Source organism: Neovison vison, chromosome 3 (genome assembly GCF_020171115.1).
Source record: "Neovison vison isolate M4711 chromosome 3, ASM_NN_V1, whole genome shotgun sequence".
Taxonomy (NCBI): Eukaryota; Metazoa; Chordata; class Mammalia; order Carnivora; family Mustelidae; genus Neogale; species Neogale vison.
The window spans coordinates 116,524,618-116,541,655 of record NC_058093.1 but is presented as its reverse complement, the minus strand read 5'-3'; positions in this window follow the sequence as shown (position 1 = coordinate 116,541,655).

Below are 17,038 nucleotides of genomic sequence, written 5' to 3'. Positions count from 1 at the left end.
TGTCAGTCGGGAGTTCTGGGCTCAGGCTGTGTCAGACAGGGCATTAGTGCCCAGGGATAGACTGTATAATTAGGGTAGAGTCTAGTGGCGTGCAGATTGATAGTCACTTGGTGTTTCTGGGTAGCCCCAGAGGGTAACATTTTCCTTCTGGAGGGCAGGCAGAGTGCTGCATTGTGGCTCCAGTACTGCCAAACTGGAGTTCTTGTGGGCCAGGAGTGTGAGGACAGATGTCTGATAACTCAAGCTAGGCTTAGGTTTCAGGGCGAGGGCACGGAAGACACCCCCTGCAAACCTGAATCAAGATCTCATGCATCTGAAGTCAGGGCGAGGATCAGACATTGGCTCAGGTTGGTGTTTTTGTCCATGATGGCCCCTTCATGAAGGAGGGGGAGCATCATGAGGGCATGGAATTTTTTCCACAATGAGACCTGTGAGATGCTCCAAACCACAAGTATTCCTTCTGCAAGACGATTGGGACCTGTTAGAATGCTCCAGGATGTCCCATACGGAAGGACTCCAGAGCACGTTTCTAAGGATGGATGCCTGGGAAGCCCGCCTTGCATTCCAATTGTCTCCTAGTGACAAGACAGTTTCGATCTGCTGACTCAGGGGGAGCAACAGAGGGGGCTGAGTTGAAATGGACTCTCCTGTGATGGGTCCTAATGTGGGTTTGGGTCCATGGAGACATTGGAATGGGGAGAATTTCCTTCTAGGGACAGGAGATGTTCGGTTGTGTGACTCAGGGAACATGTGTTGTATCATAAGTTGGTATTAGAGAACAGCCATCTGAGGACAGATGCTTGAAAATCTATTCTTGGGTTCCAATGATGTCCTGGGGCATGTCGGGTTCAATTTTCTGACTCAGGATCATTGACTTGGGTGTCTGCCTGGATGTAGGTGATCAGGGTGTTTCAGAATGTGCACTTGCATCCAGAGCAAATTCCAATATTGTGGTGGGGTCAGAGGGCCTTGGAGGTTTCTCCTAATCTGTAGGGTTTGGGCAAATGTAATGGGCAAAGTTTCCTTGGGGATGTCAGGCACAGTCCTGTGGTGTGGCTCCAGAGATCCCATCCTGGAGGACATGTGAGGCATGGTTTTGGGAGAGAAGTCTGCAAACGAAAACTAGGTTTAAGCTTAGTGGCACAGTGATAGCAGCCCAATGCGTCAACCTGGATGGTGCTCGTCAGCAACTGTACCTAGTGTAACTCAATGACGGTAGCACAGCCTTTTCTATCGGCATTGTGTGTCCAGGATGGCCTCAGAATGGTGGTGTCGTCTCATGGGTCCATGGGAGATTTTTCCTCTCTAAGGATCCTGGTGGCACCCAATTGTTGGATGGATTTTCAGTGAAGGGAAGAGTGCTGTTTTCCATCTTGGGGTGCTGCAAAAAGGGATTCCAGAGATGGGCTCTGGGTTTGGGAACCACGAAATTCCCACCAAGGGTTAGGATTTTGTCCTAGGGGCATACCGGGCCTGCAATGTGGGATCCTGGTGGTGCAATAGAGGGCTTGTTTGAAAGCATGCTCAGGCTGAGGATCGCAATGCCTGTTTGTTCTTAGGTCGCCTCTCAGGAGTGGGCATATTCTCATTGCCCATGCAGCTGGCTCCCTCTTTGAGGGTTGGACAGCTAGGTTTCCTGCCATGGGGATGGAGCAGTTCTCTCTTGGGCTTCAGGTTCCCCCATTGGAGGGGATTCCAGCAAAGGTCTGGAGACAGATGCCCGAATACCAAAAATGCGGAGAGAGGACGGATTGGGTCATGACCAGTCTCACATGCTGGATATGGGCCTTGCTTTCTGGGTGGCTGACATGAGGTTGGGTGTCAGGCTCTGTCAGACACGGCACTAGTGGCCAGGGCAGCCTATAAATTGGGGATCCTCGAGGGCCTTGCAGATGATCCTCATGTAGGGTTTTTGGGCAGTCTCACCAGGCACTTCTTTCTATGGGGAAGGCAGAATGCTGCGGTGTGGCTCCAGAATTCCCTATCAAGAGGGCTTGGGGACAAGTAGGTTGATGATAGAATTGTAAACACCAACTACGGTTACATTCAGTGCCAAGCAGAAGGCAGTTCCAATGTGCAGCAGCTTATTTGAGATATCCAGCACCTGAGTAAGGGCAGATTTCGAATGTTTGCTCACACTGGAGTTTGTGTCTATGATGGCCAACAAACGGAGGGGTGGCTTCAGGAGGCCATGGAGGATTACCCTTGCTTAGGATTGTGAGATGCTCCAAACAACAAGGTTTCTTTCTACTGAACAGGTGGAGTCTGGTTTGTTTGCTGTGGGGTCTCCCATGTGGAACTTTTGGGTAGCAGAGCTCTCCCGCATGGATGTCTATAAAGCACATGTCCAATGAACATTGCAGCTGCCGATCATGACAGGTTAGTTCTGGTAGCTCTGGGGCCAAGTGCCAAGACCTTGAGTTTACATGGAATCTCTTACAGATGGGTCCCAATGCTGGTTTGTTACCATGGAGATCTTAGAATGTGCTGGTGGCTAAGGTGCCATGCAGGATTCTCCTACCCTGAGGGTTTGGCACAGGTCAAAGATCACAGTTTCCTTCTTGGGACAGGAGATGTTCTGTTGAATGGGTCAGGGTCCAGATGTTGTATCCTTACTTGGTATTCCAGAATAGGCCTCTGAGGACAGATTCCTAAAGCCTAATCTAGGGTTCCAAGTATGTCCTAGGGGCATGTCAGGATCAATTTTCTGACTCAGGATCATTGACTTGGGTTTCTCCCTGGATGTATGTGATAAGGGTGTTTCAGACTTTGCGTTTGCATCCAGAGTGGATTCCTGTATTGGGGTGGGATCAGGGGAGTTTGAGGTTTCTCCTAATTGGGGGGTTTTGGGCAAATGTGATGGGCAAAGTTTCCTTGGGGATGGCAGGCAGAGTCCAGTGGTGTGGCTCTAGATACCCCATCCTGGAGGACATGTGAGGCATGGTTTTGAGAGAGAAGTCTGCAAATGAAAACTAGGTTTAGGCTTAGTGGTGTGGTGATCTCAGTCCAATGAGTCGACTTGGAGGGCAGCTCGTCAGGAACTATAATTAGGGTGACTCAATCACAGTAGCATAGCCTTTTCTATTGGCATTGTGTGTCCAGGATGGCCTCTGAATGCAGGTATGGTCTCATGGGTCCATGGGAGACTTTTCCTCTCTAAGGATCCTGGCGGATCCCCATAGTTTGGTGGCTTTTTCGGAGAAGGGAAGAGTGCTGTTTTCCATCTTAGGGGTGCCCAACAACAGGGATACCAGAGACGGGCTCTGGGTCTGGGCACCAAGAAATTCCCACCAAGGGTTAGGATTCGGGCCTAGGGGCCTACCAGGCCTGCAATGAAGGATCCTGGTGGTGCAACTGAGAGGGCTTGTTTGAAAGCATGCTCAGGCTAACAGTCACAGTACCTGTTTCTTCCCAGAACACCCTTCAGGAGTGGGAATGGTCTTATTGCCCATGCAGCTGGCTCCCTCTCTGAAGGTTGGACACCCATCCCAACCCATGGCTAGGTTTCCTGCCATGGAGAAGGAGCAGGAAGCCCTCTCTTGGGCTTCAGGTTCCTCCATTGGCAGGGATTCCAGCAAAGGTCTGGAGACAGATGCCAAAATACCAAGGATGGGTAGTGAGGACGGACTGTTCCATGGTGGTCTCACATGCTGGATATGGGTCCTACTCTCTGGGTGGCTAACACGAGGTTGGGGCTCAGGCTCTGTCAGACACAGCTTAGCCTATAAATTGGGGATCCACAGAATAGCCTATAAATTGGGGATCCGTGAGGGCCGAGCAGATGATACTCATGTGGGTTTTTTGGGCAGTCTTACCAGGCACTTCTTCCTTCTATGGGCAAGGCAGAATGCTGCGTTGTGGCTCCAGAATTCGCTATCAAGACGACTTCGGGACCAGTAGGATGATAATGGAATTGTAAACACAAGCTAGGGTTAAATTCAGTTCAAAGCAGAAGGCAGTTCAAATGTGCAGCAATTCATTCGAGACATCAAGCACCTGAGTAAGGAGAAATGAAAAATGTTTGCTCACACACGAGTTTGTGTCTATGATAACCAACATATGGAGACGTGGCATCAAGAGGCCATAGAGGATTTCCCATGCTGAGGCTTGTGAGATGCTCCATATAGCAAGGTTTCCTCCTGCTGGACAGGTGGAGTCTGATTTGTTTGCTCAGGGGTCCCTCATGTGGGAATTTTTGGTAGCAGAGTCCTTCCGCATGGATGCCTGGAATGCACAAGTGCAATTACCATTGCAGCTGACAAACATGACAGGTTTGTATTGGTGGCTATTGGGCCAAGTGCCAAGGCGTTGACTTGACATGGAATCTCTTACAGATGGGTCCCCATACTGGTTTGTTACCCAGTACTGGGTAACCCAGTAGGTCTTAGAATGTGCTGGTGGCTAAGGGGCCATGAGGGATTCTCCTACCCTATGGGTTTGACAAGTCGAATGCGCTGTTTCCTTCTGGGGACAGAAGATGTTATGTTGTATGGCTCAGGGTCCAATGTTGTATCCTAACTTGGTATTCCAGGAGAGGCCTCTGAGGTCAGATACCAGAAACATAATCTAGGGTTCCTATGATGTCCTAGGTGCACATCAGGTACAATTTTCTGACTCATGACCATTGACGTGGGTGTCTGCCTGGATGTAGGTGATCAGGGTGTTTCTGATTGTGCATTTGCATCCAGAATGGATTCCAGTATTGGGGTGGGATCAGGGGCCTTGGAGGTTTCTCCTAATCAGAGGGTTTGGGGAAATGTGATGGGCAAAGTTTCCTTGGGGATTGCAGGCACAGTCCTGTGGTGTGGCTCCAAAGACCCCATCCTAGAGGGCATGTGAGCCATGGTTTTGAGAGAGAAGTCTGCAAACAAAAATTCGGGTTAGTGTTAGTTGCAAGGTGGTCGCAGGCCCAATCCATAGACATTGAGGGAAGCTAGTCAGGAACTGTACTTAGGGTGTTGGGAAGCCGGTAGCACAGGCTTTTCTATCTGGATTGTGTGTCCAGGATGGACTCCAAATGCAGGTGTGGTCTCATGGGTCCATGGGAAACTTTTCCTCTCTCAGGAATCCCCATAGTTTGGTTAACTTTTTGGCGAACTGAAGAGTGCTGTTTTCCATCTTAGGGGTACCCAAAACAGGGATTCCAAGGATGGGCTCTGAGTCTGTTTGACTGGAAAATCCCACCAAAAGTTAGGATTTGGGCCTAGGGTAATACCAGGTCTGCAATGCGGGATCCTGGTGGTGCCACTGAGAGGGCTTGTTTGAAAGCATGCTCAAGCTGAGTTTCAAAATGCGTGTTTGTGCCCAGAGCGGCCCCTAGGAGAGGGCTTTGGCGCATTGGCCATGGAGCTGGGTCCCATGTTGAGAGTTGGACACCCATCCCAACAGCCAGGTTTCCTGCCATGGGAAGGAGGAGTTCTCTATTGTGCTCCAGGTTCCCCCAATGGCAAGGATTACAGCAAAGGTCTGGCGGCGGGTGCCTGAATACCAAGGATTTGTAAAGATGATGGAGTAGGGCCATGTTCAGCCCAACCTGCTAGATACAGGTCCCGCTCACTGGGTGGCTGACACAAGCTCGGGGCTCAGCCTCTGTCAGACACAGCACTAGTGGCCAGGACAGCCTATAAATCGAAGTTCCTTCAAGGGCCAAGCAGATTGATCTTCATGTAGGTTTTCTGGGCAGACTTACCAGACACTTCTTATTTCTATGGGGAAGGCAGAATGCTGCATTTAGGCTCTACAATTCCTATCAAGAGTCCTTGGGGAACAGTAGGGTGAGGATGGAATTGTAGACACTAGCTAGGGTTCAATTCCGTGCTAAGTGAAAGGCAGTTCCAGTGTGTAGCGGCTGATTCGAATATCCAGCACCTGAGGAAGGGCAATGTCTGATATTTGCTCACACTGGAGTTTGTGTCTATGATGACTGACAAATGGAGGTGTGGCATCAAGAGGCCATGGAGGATTTCCCAAACTGAGGCTTTTGAGATGCTCCAAACAACAATGTTTCCTACCACTGGACAGGTGGAGTACGGTTTGTTTGCTCCAGGTTTCCCCATGTGTAAAGTTTAGGATGAAGAGCTCTCCCGCATGGATGCCTGGAAAGCACACCTCTATTGATGATTGCAGCTGAGGAACATGTCAGGTTCTTTCTGGTGGCTGTGAGGCAAAGTACAAAGGCCTTGATTTGACATGGAATGTCTTGCAGATGGGCCACAATGTGCATTTTTTACCAGGGATATCTTAGAATGTGCTAGTGTGTAACATTACATTCAAGATTCTCCTACACTGAGGGTTTGGCACAGGTTGAAGAGCACGGTTTCCTTCTGGGGACAGTAGATTTTCTGTTTTGTGGCTCAGGGACCACACGTTGCATCATAAGGAGGTATTCAGAACAGGTCCCTGAGGGCAGGTTCTTAAAAACCCAATCTGGGGTTCCAGTGAGGTCCTAGGGGCATGCCAGGTTCAATCTTCTGACTCAGGACCATTGACTTGGCTGTCTGCCTGGATGGAGCTGTTTAGGTTGTTTCAGACTGCACATTTGCATCCAGAGCGGCTGCCAATATTGGGGTGGGCTCTGGTGCCTTTCAGTTTTCTCCTAATCTATAAGGTTTCAGAAACTGTGATGGGTACATTTTCCTTTGGGATGGCAGGCACAGTCCTGTGGTGTGGCTCCAGAGACCCCATCCTGGAGGGCATGTGAGCCATGGTTTTGGGAGAGAAGTCTGCAAACACAAATTCGGGTTCGGGTTAGTTGCAAGGTGATCGCAGGCACAGTGCATAGACCTGGAGGGCAGCACATCAGGAACTGTAATTAGGGTGACTGGAAGGTGGTAGCATAGGCTTTTCTATCTGGATTGTGTGTCCAGAATGGCATCGGAATGCAGGTGTAGTCTCATGGGTCCATGGGAGACTTTTCCTTTCTAAGGGCCCTGGCAGCTCCCCATAGTTTGGTAGCTTTCTTGAGGAAGGTAAGATTGCTGTTTTCCATCTTAGAGGTGCCCCAAAACAGGGATTCCAGAGACCAGCTCTGGGTCTGGGTGCCTGTAAAATCCAACCGAGGTTTAGAATTTGGGTCTAGGGGCGTACCAGGCCTGCAATGCGGGAACCTTGTGGTGGAACTGAGAGGACTTGTTTGAAAGCATACACAGGCTGTGGGTCACAATGCCTGCTTGTGCCCAGGGCAGCCCTCATGAGTGGGCCTGGTCACTTTGGCCATGCTGCTGACTCTCAGTTTGAGGGTTGGACTTCCATCCCAACAGCCAGTTTTCCTGCCTTGGGGAAGGAGTAGTATTCTATTGTGCTTCAGGTTCCCCCATTGGAAGGATTCCAGCAATGTCTGGGGAAAGAAGCCAGAATACCAAGGATGGGTAGAGATGATGGACTTGGGCCATGGCCAGTCCCACATGCTAGATATGGGGCCCACTCTCTGGGTGGCTGACACGAGGTCTGGGCTCAGAAACAGCACTAGTGGCCAGAGCAGCCTAGAAATCGGGGTTCCCTTGAGAGCCGAGCCTATTGATCCTCTTGTGGGGATTCTGGGCAGATTCAGCAGTCACTTCTTTCTATGGGGAAGGTAGAATCCTGCGTTTTTGCTCCAGAATTCAATATCAAGAGGCCTTGGGGACCAGTACGGTGAGGATGGAATTGTAAACACAAGCTACTGAACAATTCAATGAGAAGCGGAAGGCAGTTCAAATGTGAAGTTCTTTTTTGAGATATCCAGCACCTGAATAAGGGCGGATGTCAGATGTTTGCTCACACTAGAGTTTGTTTCTTGATGACCGACAAATGGAGGGGTGGCGTCAAGAGGCCATGGGGGATTTCCCACATTGAGGCTTGTGAGATGCTCCAAGTAGCAAGGTTTCCTTCTAATGGAATGGTGGAATCTGGATTGTTTTCTCCAGAGTCCTCCAGTTTGGGTAATAGAGCTCTCCCGTATGGATGGCTGGACAGCACACCTCGATTGAGCATTGCATCTGAGGAACAAGGCAGGTTCTTTCTGGTGCCTCTGAGGCGAAGGACCAAGGCCTTGTGTTGACATGGAATCTCTGGCAGATGTGCCACAATGCTGGTTTGTTACCAGGCAGATCTTAGAATGTGCTGGTGGCTAAGGTGCCCTACAGGATTCTCCAACCCTGAGGATTTGGGACACGTCAAAAAGCACAGTTTCCTTCCCAGGACAGGAGATGTTCTGTTGTGAGGCTTAGGGACCACATGTATCATATGTTGGTATTCCAGAACAGGACCCTGAGGACAGATGCCTGAAAACCTAATCTAGGGTTCCAATGAGGTCATACGGGCATGACAGGTTCAATCTTCTGACTCAGGACCTTTCACATGGCTGTCTGACTGGATGTAGGTGATCAGGGTTTTTCAGACTGCAGGTTTGCACCAGAGCAACCTCTAATACAGGGGTGGGCTCAGGGGATTTGCAGGTTTCTCCTAATCTTGAAGGTTTGGGCAACTATGATGGGCACAGTTTCCTTGGTGATGGCAGGCACAGTCCTGTGTTGTGGCTCCAAATGCCCCATCCTTGGTCCATGAGATCATGGTTTTGGGAGAGAATTCTGAAAACTGAAATTCGGGTTAATGTTAGTGGGGAGGCGAATAGTCCCAATGCATAGACCTAGAGGGCAGCACATCAGGAACTGTAAATAGGGTGAATAGAAGGCAGTAGCACAGGATTTTCTTTCTGGATTGTGTGTCCAAGATGGCCTCAGATTGCAGGTGTGGTCTCATGGGTCCATGGGATAATTTTCCTCTCTAAGGATCCTGGCAGCTCTCCATAGTTGGTACCTTTTTCAGGGAAAGAAAGAGTGCTGTTTTACATCTTAGGGGTGGCCCAATACAGGGATTCTAGATTTGGGGTCTGGGTCTGGGCACCTGGAAAATCCCACCAAAGGTTAGGATTTAGGCCTAGGGGCATACCTGGCCTGCATGCGGGATCCTGGTGGTGCCACTGTGAGGACTTGTTTGAAAGCATGCTCAGGCTGAGGGTCACAATGCCTGTTTGTGCCAGGGCAGATCTCAGGAGTGGGTGTGGTCTCATTGGCTATATAGCTGACTCCCTCTTTGAGGGCTGAACACCCATCCCATAGCGAGGTTTCCTGCCATGGGGAAGGAGGAGTTCTCTATTGTGCTTCAGGTTCCCCATTTTCAGGGATTCCAGCAAATGTCTGGAACAGTTGCCTGAATACCAAGTATGGGTAGAGATGACAGACTTGGGCCATGGCCAGTCTCACATGCTGGAGATGGGGCCCACTTTCTGGGGGGTTGAAAAAATGTCTGGTCTCGGGCTCAGTCAGCAAAGCAATAGTAGCCAGGGCAGCCTATACATCGGGATTCCCTCGAGGACCGAGCAGATTGATCCTCATATGTCGTTGTTGGGCAGACTCTCCAGGCTCTTCTTCTTTCTATGGGGAAGGCAGAATGCTGCATTGTGGCTCCAGAATTCCCTATCAAGAGGTCTTGGGATCCAGTAGGTTGAGGATGGAATTGTAAACACAAGCTACGGTTCAATTCAGTGCCAAGAAAAAGGCAGTTCCAATGTGCAGTGTCGGATTCAAGATATCCAACACCTGAGTAAGGGCGGATGTCAGATGTGTGCTCACACTGGAGTTTGTGTCTATGATGGCCGACAAGTGGAGGGGTAGCGTAAAGAAGGCTTGGAGGATTTCCCATGCTTAGGCTTGTAGATGCTCCAAATAGCAAGGTTTCCTTCTACCAGATTGGGGAGTCTGGTTTGTTTGCTACAGTGTCCCCCATGTGGAAAGTTTGGGTAGCAAATCTCTCCCACATGGATGCCTGGAAAGCACACCTCCATTGACCATTGCAGCTGAAGAACATGGCAGGTTCATTCTGGTGGTACTGGGCGAAGTACCAAGGTCTTAATTTGACAGGGAATCTATTATAGATGGGCCACAATGCTGGTTTGTTACCAGGGAGATCTTAGAATGTGCTGGTGGTTAAGGTGTCATGCAGGATTCTCCTACCCTGAGGATTTGGCACAGGTTGAATGCACGGCTTCATTCTGGGGAATGGACAAGTTCTGTTTTTTGGCTCAGGGACCAAAAGTTATATTATACGGTGGTATTCCAGAACAGGCCTTGATGCCTGAAACCTATTCTAGTGTTCCAATGAGGTCCTAGGAGCATGTCTGGTACAATCTTCTGCCTCAGGCCCATTGACTTGCGTGTTTGCCTGCATTTAGGTGATCAGGGTGTTTCAGACTGCACATTTGCTTCCAGAACGGCCTCCAATATTGGAGTTGGCTCAGGGTCCTTGCAGATTTCTCCTAATTTGGTGGGTTTGTGCAACTGTGACTGGCAAAGATTCCTTGGGGATGGCAGGCCTCATCTTGTGGTGTGGCTCCAGAGACCCCATCCTGGAGGCCATGTGAGCCATGGTTTTGGGAGAGAAGTGTGCAAACATAAACTTGTTTTAGGGTTAGTGGCAAGGTGATCTCATTCCAATGCATAGACCTGGAGGGCAGCTCGTTAGGAACTGTAATTAAGGTGACTGGAAGGAGGTAGCACAGGCTTTTTTACCTGGATTGTGTGACCAGTATGGCCTTGGAATGCAGGTGTGGTCTCATGGGTCCATGGGAAATTTTTCCGCTCTAAGGATCCCCTCTTCTCCCAATACTTTGGTGGCTTTTTCGGGGAAGGGAAGAGTGCTGTTTTCCATCTTAGTCATGTCCCAATACAGGGATTCCAGAGACGGGTTCTGGGTCTGCATGCCTGAAAAATCCCATGAAGGGTTAGGATTCGGGCCTAGGGATGTCCCAGGCCTGCAATGCGGGTACTGGTGGTGCAACTGAGAGGGCTTGTTTGAAAGCATACTCTGGCTGAGGGTCACAATTCCTGTTTGTTCTCAGGGCGGCCCTTAGGAACGGGCATGGTCTCATTGGCCATGTAGCTGGCTCTCAATTTGAGGGTTGGACACCCATCCCAACAGCCAGGTTTCCTGCAATTGAAAAGAAGGAGTTCTCTATTGTGCTTCAGGTTCCCCCATTGGCAGCGATTCCAGCAAAGGCCTGGGGACAGTTGACTGAATACCAAGGATGGGTAGAGTTGATGGACTTGGGCCGTGGCTAGTCTCACATGCTGGGTACGGTGCCCTCTCTCTGGGTGGCTTACATGAGTTTGGGGCTCAGGCTCTGTCAGACACTACTCTAGTGGCCAGGGTAACCTGCAAATCGAGGCAGCCTATAAATCCCTCGATGGTTGAGCAGATTGAGCCACATTTCACGTTTCTGGGCAGACTCACCAGGCACTTCTTTCTATGGGGAAGGCAGAATGCTGCAATGTGGCTTGAGAATTCCCTACCAAGAGGGATTTGGGTCCATGGGGGTTAGGATGGAATTGTAAACCCAAGCTACAGTTAAATTCAGTGCCACGCAGAAGGCAGTTCTAGTGTGCAGTGGCCTATTCGAGATATTCATCACCTGAGTAAGGATGATGTCAGAGTTTTGCTCACACTGGAGTTTGTGTCTATGATGAACAACAAATGGAGGGGTAGCGTCAAGAAGCCATGGAGTATTTCCTTCGCTGGGGCTTTGGAGATGCTCCAAACAGTAAGGTTTCATTCTACTGGACAGGTGGAGTCTGGTTTGTTTACTCCAGTGTCCTCCATGTGGGAAGTTTGGGTAGCAGAGCACTTCCGCAAGGATGTGTGGAAAGCACACCTCCAATGACCATTGCAGCTGAGGAACATGGCAGGTTTGTTCTGGTGTCTATGTCGTGAAGTATCAAGGCCTTGAGTTGACATGGAATCTCTTGCAGATCGGTCTCAATGCTAATTTGTTGCCAGGGAGATCTTAGAATGTGCTGGTTGCTAAGGGGACATGCAGGATTCTACCACCCTGAGTGTTTGACACTGGTCCAAGATCATGGCTTCTTTCTGGGGACAGTAGAAATTCTGTTGTCTGGCTCAGGGAACACATGTTGTATTATAAGTTGATTTTCCAGAACAGGCCTCTGAGTACAGATGCTTGAAAACTTAATCTAGGGACCCAATGAGGTCCTAGGGGCATGTCAGTTTCAATCTTCTGACATTGGACCATTGATTTGTGTGTCTTCATGGATGGAGCTGATCAGGGTGCTTCAGACTGGGCTTTTGCATCCAGAGCTGCATCCCATATTGGGGTGAGCTCAGGGGCCCTTCAGGTTTATCCTAATCTAGAGAGTTTGGGCAACTGTGACAGGGACAGTTTCCTTGGGGATGGCAGGCACAGTCCTGTGCTGTGGCTCCAGAGACCCCATTCTGGAGGACATGTGAGCCATGGTTTTGGGAGAGAAGTCTGCAAACCCAAATCAGGTTATGATTAGTGGAGAGGTGATAACAGGCCCAATGCCTAAACCTGAAGGGCAGCTCATCCGGAAATGTAATTATGGTGACTGGAAGGCAGTAGCACAAACTTTTCTATCGGGATTGTGTGTCTAGGATGGCCTCGGAATGCATGTGTGGTCTCATGGGTCCATGGGAGATTTTTTTCCTCTCTAAGGATCCTGGAGGCTCCCCATAGTTTGGTGGCTTTTTCATGGAAGGGAAGAATGCTGTTTTCTATCTTAGGCGTGCCCCAAAACATCCATTCCAGAGCCAGGCTCTAGCTCTGGGCGCCTGGAAAATCCCACGAAGTGTTATGATTTGGGACTAGGGGCATATCAGGCCTGCAATGTGGGATCCTGGTGGTGCAACTGAGAGGGCTTGTTTGAAAGCATGCTCAGGCTGAGGGTCACAATGCCTGTTTGTGCCCTAGGCAGGTGTGGGTGTGTGGGTGTGGTCTCATTGGCCTTGCAGCTGGGACGGGTCACCTCTTTGCAAAAGACGGCCCTGACCAGTCAGTTCGATTCTCAATGGTGGCGCAAAATAAAGCTTTGCTTGACCTTCATTTTGTCTCAGTCTCGCTCCTTTGATTACGGACCCTATCATTGGAGTGGGCACCTGGATTCAAATGACGAGAACTGAGCCAGCATTGGGATTTTTGGGAAAAGCCTCCAGAAGTAAGATCACGGTATCCTATATGTCTGTCTGGTTAGAGCTCCATGGTATGGCCCACCAGGGAGAAGATGGATGAAGCCATGCCCCCCAGGGCTGGTGTGGATGCGGGGATGACCATTCCTCTGCTGGTAGATTGATTGGGGGGGTCGAGTCCCCCAGGCGGTTGGGGGTTTCGAGTCCCCCTAGGCTGTAGCTGGGGTGTTCGTGTCCCCCAGTCAGTCAGGGGCCTGCCGGGGGTTTTGAGTCCCCCTACATGGTTGGGGGGGTAGTGTCCCCCTAGATGGCCAGGGGGTTCGAGTCCTCCTAGATGGTGGGGGGGTTCGAGTCCACCTTGGTGGTTGGGGGATTCGAGTCCCCATAGAAGGAGAGGGGGTTCAAGTCTCCCTAGACAGTCAAGGGGTTCGAGTCCCTCTGGGCGGTCGGGGGGTTTGAGTTCCCCTAAACAGTTGGGGGTTTTGAGTCCCCATGGGTGGTTGAGGGGTTCGAGTCCCCCTGGGTGGTTGAGGGGTTTGCATCCCCCTAGGTGGTTGGGGGATAAAACCCAGTGGCAGGTTACGGGTAAGAATCCTTGGGCCTGCAGTTGTCTTTGCCTGGTCCTTTTGTTGTCTGTTGTGTTGTTTGTTATGATTTAAGGAATGGGGCAAGCAGAGAGTTTGGGGACTCTGACTTCATCTTTAAATTCTTCATAATAGATGTAAGACTTCTCGCTCACTCATTTTGTGTGTTAAGGACTAAGACTGGAGTCAACTGGGGTTAGTTGAATGCCGGGTTAAGGTGCCCAATGCTGGCTCATTGGAGCCGGGCATGGAATATAGTGCCCAGTGGGCCACTTTTGGTAAAAAGAACTGGCACTGCTGGATGAACCGACCTCGAGACAGAGATGTTAAGTAATATTCCCAAGCAGCTGCAGAAACTCCCTTTGTTTGGGGGAATTCCTTGCCTTTTCTGGCCCAACGTGGACTGCATAGCCCCTCCCCCTTGCTGGCGAGAAAGCATGGCATCTGACGTGGAGATGGTTATTTGACTGTCTCAAGGTTTTAATGGGTAATTGTTAAAGTGGCTTCCAAAGTCTTTGGTAACCTGAAACTCTGAAGGGTTGCTTGAATGACAAATAGAATTAAATTAGTTGGACATGTAGGTCTTAACCAAATGGGATAAAATACTAGAGAGTTGGTTGCTGGAACTGGGTTTGTGCTTTTGAAATCTGCTGGTGAACACGTTCTGTGCTTAACTGATTGATAAATTTGCCATCTGAAGAATTCTGTTGTACTAATTCACAATTGGATTATATTTAGTCTTCAGTAGAGGTTCAGGTATTTCTAAGAGTACAAAATTCTGTTAAGTGTAATTAAGACTGATGGAAATTAGAAAAGCAACTCTGTATGTAAAAACTAGGAGATTTGTAAAAGTTTGAATCTGAAAAGTGCCTGATTGTGTGAATGTGTCTGTATGGCTCCACTTCCATTAAGGAGTCTGAGTCGGCTGCACCCTGAGGCTCACGGGGCATCATATGGCATAACGGTCATCTACTCCACGGAGTGTCCTGGTTAGGGGTTTATATGAACAGACATTAGCTAAGACGCTCCTAAGTTCCCACGAGGGATGCTAGCAGGACAGCATCTGAAAGATACCCCTCCCTTTGTCTGCAACATCATTCACCATGGGAGGGAAACCTAGTAAACTCATTATCTGCTTATTAAAATAAAAATACACTGGTATAGAAAAGCTGGTTTTCTCTTTGTTTAAAAAGACAGAGATTTCTTAAGTTAATTGATCTGTTATGGTTTTCTCTTTGCCTGCCCAGAAAATTCAGTTTCTACGTTCTGTTTTATCCGGTGTTTAACATCCCTAATTATATTTAGGCACGTGTTTTAAACTTTCTAAGGTTTTAGCAATTGTTTACAGGATGTAAACCAATGATAAACCTTGGGTTACATTTCGGAAAATGCCATGCATTTCCTAAAGTTTTAGGATCACCTACGTTGATAGATCACCACTTGATATTGTGATTATGGAAATGTTACGTGTCACAGAAGTAACCTGATTTTCTTGCCAGTTACATTGTAAATTCTCATCTCACCAGCTCTTTACCATATCTCTTCTGAGTTTTTGTCATTTGTAATTGTTTTAATTCTCTTGTAAGATAAATTCTGTCTCAAAATTCATATGGGAGACTTTCAGGACAAATACAGGTCTTTGATATGTTGAAATTCTGGAACAGAAATGGGTAAGAATTTACAGAAGCTGCATTTGAACTAAACCAGAATTATTAACATGGGACTAGGTGAACTGAAAGACTGCAATGTTGTATCTCTTGATGTTTTGTTTATGTTTGCTCTTCCAGACTAGGAAAACTTATTCTTAAGTTATCTGTAACTTACAGAGATAAAATGTAGTCATTTGCAACCAAATCAAGGTAGTCAACTCTTTCTCTCTATCTGAATCCTCTGAAATCAAAAGGCCTCAGCAAGTATTTTTTCTTCCATGGCAATCAGTCATTTGCATAAGTTCAATGAGAATCTGTTCTCCTTGCAACAGGACACCATAGGAAACATTGGTTATTTTATTTAACCATGGCTTTGACTGGAATGTCATATTAGAAAAGACTCAGATATGACTAGACAGCTTAAAGGAACTAAGGGTAACTTTATAAAACCTGGAACTGTAAAGCCCTTTGGAACTGTTGGCCTGATACTTTGCTTACAGAGTTCCCAGCAGCCTCACCAGGTGAGTAAAGGATGTTAATTCCTGGCAGGTGCAGGATCCTCAGGATTCTTTGGGGGCCTCAGGAAGAGGAATTCACCCAAATCAACAGGTACGGCAGGCATGTCTGACAGCAAGTATTTAGCTTGGCTTCTGACCTGGAGAGGATATCATAAGTTCAACCTAGAGATTCCTTATGAGAAGTTCAAGAGAGCAGATTCTAAAAGATTTATATGATCCCTCACTGTTCTTGCTGAGCTTATGTAAATAATTAGGCCAAGCTTGTTAAAACTGGACTTGTTTTTCAAATAAATTGGTCCTGATTTAGCTATCTCTGAAAATGAGGGTTATTTTAGAGAGAAAAAATATGTTTTAATAACACACCTTTATGGACGTTAAATTCTAGATTTGATTGTCTTTAAGTGTTTGTTTACTTAAGCTAGACAACTTGAGGTATACTTCAGGGAAGTTGCATAATAGCTCACTTAGACGACCTTGCTTTGTCAGTCAGTCACCCCAGATATAGGGAACTTCAGAAAATTGAAGGATTTGAAGGGAATAATCTGACTGAGTTAGTGGGAATAGCAGAAAAGGTGTTTAACAACAGGGATGCACAGGAGGATGAAAAACAGACAAAAAAAACTGGTTAAGGTTTTGGCAGAGAGGAAATGGGTAGAGGATAGTAAATGGAAGGAAAAGCCTAAGCACGAGAAGGCAGGCGGGAAGACTTAGCTTCAGATCAGTGTGCTTACTGTAAGGAAAGAAGACATTGGGCCAGGGAGTGCCCCAAAATGAATACAACAATGCTTGCCACCAGAGATTGAAGGGGTTATGGTTCGAAGCCCCTCCCCGAACCTCAGGTAAAAATTGAAGTGGAGGGGAAATCAATTTATTTTTTGGTGGACATGGGAGCCCAATTTTCATCATTACTTAAACCTATGGGAACACTACTTGGAGATGAAGTCTGGGTACAAGGAGCAAATGGCACAGAGAGACAAAAATGGGCAACAGAAAGGACTTTAAATTTGGCCTCGGGAAGAGTTAAACATCAGTTTTTGGTCCTCCCTAATGCCTCATATAAGTTGATGGGAAGAGATCTCCTCCAAAAGTTAAGAGGTGGCATTCAGTTCTCAGAAGGAGGCATGACTGTAACCTTGAGATAACCCACTACAAGTGCTTATGGCAGCAGTAGACGAATACCTCCTTTACCAGCCAGTATCAAACCCAGAGGAAACAAAGTTGGGAGAGCCTTCTCCAAATCCTACAGGAGGAGTTTCCCGAGGTCTGGGCAAAAGGGAAACCCATTGTCTTGGCCAAGATACAACCTCCTGTG